General features: G+C 30.2%; 1 long non-coding RNA gene across 1 annotated transcript; it reads right to left on the minus strand.

Moving 5' to 3' along the window:
* Nucleotides 1-489: 489 nt before the first annotated feature.
* Nucleotides 490-1,958, minus strand: LOC127125699 (uncharacterized). The gene is made up of 2 exons (XR_007804782.1): nt 888-1,958; nt 490-807 (listed from the first exon to the last, which is right to left on the minus strand). It is a non-coding gene; the product is annotated as an uncharacterized LOC127125699 (long non-coding RNA).
* Between the last annotated feature and the right edge of the window lie 1,147 nt (nt 1,959-3,105).

Below are 3,105 nucleotides of genomic sequence, written 5' to 3' on the forward strand. Positions count from 1 at the left end.
TAAGAGTTTATCCTCTTTAGCTCGTATTTTTGGTAATCACCCTGAATCACCTTGCAACTTAGTTCAATAGCAATATACCGAGCTAAGTCATTGCTTTATGTCTATGTGGTATACACCTCTGTTATGACAAAATCAACTGCACTAACTAGTTGTTTGAAATATTTGTGTGCAGTATTTTTTTGAACTTTCCGATTGCTACTTTTCTTAAAACATCAATATTTCCCTGACAGTATTCCATTCAAGTAGCTTGAACACCTCTCATGTGAATCATTTTCGTATGCAAAACAGCCAACATACTTTCTTCTATTTGGGGCTAGTAAAAATGTTTGGGTGGTAGTAGATCTGAAATGGTCGTCTTTAATAACAAAAAGGGGTTTATCATAAAGAAAAATGACCTAACACCCATATACCAACTCATATGATTAAGAAAACTCGATTTTGTAAGCCAACATAGCTCCATATAAAGCTAATGAAACACAATATACTAGATATCTTGAAACCGGGCACCATTAATTTTATTAGTGTCCCAAAACCAATTTATCCATGGCTGCAAGGACTAGATTGAAAGCATTTAGTTTCTTGGCTATACATAGATTCAACATTAGTATTGTCATGTAAAAGAGGACCCATTAGTATCCAAAAAGTTGTAGGATTGACAATGGCCACGATAATTCTTGTTGCATCAATCATAACCGAACTATCACCACCATACACAGACCAAACCGGAGCTTAGAGTTACTCTTCCAACCATCATTTCTTAAATGAAATTCGAAACTCAATACTTCAAATCTACTCTTTCAACCAGAGCTTAGAGACACAATTATAACACTCAGAGACTCAATTAGCAAGAGAATTTAAATTAGAAATTAATATAAACTTCTACATACCAAGGGTCTTGAAAGAGAGAAATAAGGGCATCAAAAGGCTCTTGGAAGTGCTCTGCATTTGTAAATTTGGTACATGTTCCTCCATCTACTAGTCCCAGCATTGTATCTTTAACATCAGCTTTAGCCGGCATGAAATTCTGTCAAGAACACCAGCACTAACAAACACTAATTTGCACTCCAATTTCTTAACCAAGTCCAAGTTTAAGATTTTACTTGTGCCACAACAAGCAATCAATTTCTTTCCACTTAGAGCTTCTACTTTACTATCATATACAGGCTCTTCTTCCTACCCATCCATCACTAATAATTTAAAGCTCATATGTTTCAATTGGTCTAAGGGTAAAAGGAACAACACAACACATACATAACCCTTTTGTTCTCATTTTGGCATTTCATCAAACAGCTGTAGGACAGTTAGCGGCATTGGAGATGAATACACATATGAATATTGTTGCGATACCCTTGTAGGTAACCATGTTGGTGGTTCCGGTGGCAAACACAATAAATTAACAAAGACACCTTATTTTGTTAGTGTATATAGTGTTCAGCATCTATGTGACATGGTTTAATACATTTCCATTTTCTGACTTAGTGTTATTTTCAGTTCTACACTCTAATCAGAAGTGAGTCTGCTCTTACTGCTTCAAGCTCTGCAAAATCCTTGAATTATGGAAAAACAATTCCATTAAAAAACTGAACTCACCGCCGATGATGTTGATCGGAATGTTTCCTGCTTCTGGGAAATCAAAGCCGATGCGCATGTGCATTCGTTATCCGGTTTAGGCCGGAGATCCACTGAACTCACCACCATTTCGGGAAGCCAATTTCTTGATATATCTACTCACCCAGGACGAGCTATGCAGCCTACATAGGTAGTGTAATATGGAGAAGATTACCAAAGGTTCAAGACAAGTTAGTCTGTCATGGAGTTGATTGCAACGTCCTTCAATTTTCGGTCGGACACATCCTTCAACATCATCTTGGGCACCGATCCATGATTTAGATATGTGGGGCCAGGGTATGAATCGATACTAGGGTATGAATCGATACTAGGGTATGAATCGATACTATTAATCGATCAATTTTTATGGTTATAATTAATAAATCAAACCATTTCTCAAAAAAAAAATTAATTAATTTAAAATTCCCAACTGATTTCAAATCGGTTTTAAATTGGTTTGATTTTAATCAAAATTATTCAATTTGGTTTAAATTTGATTTTCTTTAAATTAATATTAATTTTTAAATTTAAAAATATACATAAATTTTACAAGGTTTTAAAATATTTTTTTCTTAAAATTTAGAAAACATACAAAAAATAATAATAACAAATATTCAGAAATATATATATATATATATATATATATATATATATATATATATATATTGAAAATAATAAAATTATATTCTGAAAATGAAAAAAATCTTAAAAAGTAAATTATTCTAAAAAATAAAAATAACTGAAAAATAAATTATTTTTAAAAAATGGAAATCAAAAATAAAAAAATTCTGAAAATAAAAAATTATTTAAAAAGAAAATTCTGAAAATAAAAGTTTTTTTATTCTGAAAATTTGAAAAAATAACCTTTTTGAAAATTAAAAAAATTATCAAAAAAAATTATTTTAAAAAAAATATAAATTTTTTTACTGAAAAAAATACAAAATATTTTTGATAAAAAATATTTTTTTTATTTAAAAGAAAATCATAATTTTATTTGAAAAAAATAGATCAAATATAATTTTTTCGTGAAAAGAATTTTTTTTCTTCTGAATTTTACTTTTAAAACAATTTTTTTATAAAATTTAAAATATAAAATTATTTTATAATGTGATAAAACATGAAAACAAACAAATATAAAAATTTAAGGCACATTAGAATTTGGATACTCAATAACAAAACCAAATTTTTATAATGGGTAACGGTTTATATTTGCATAACAAAATGGATACCCAAATTTTTATTTTATCATTTGGTTTGATTTTTTAAAAGTGGAACAATTTGGATACCAATTTGATTATGAATAATCGGTTTTTTTGCACACCCCTATGTGTGGCTATCGTCCTCAGGTGATAAAAGTAAACGAGTTAAGCATAACGATATCGCCATCTTCGATGTGCGGAGGATTTGTTTGAATGCCCCTGAATCTAAATTGCCGAATCAAGGGAACATGACAAAGTTCCTAAATTTGCATTCGTTGTTTCCATTGCACGCTCGCCG

The sequence above is a fragment of the Lathyrus oleraceus genome, chromosome 3 (assembly GCF_024323335.1).
Source record: "Lathyrus oleraceus cultivar Zhongwan6 chromosome 3, CAAS_Psat_ZW6_1.0, whole genome shotgun sequence".
NCBI lineage: Eukaryota > Viridiplantae > Streptophyta > Magnoliopsida > Fabales > Fabaceae > Lathyrus > Lathyrus oleraceus.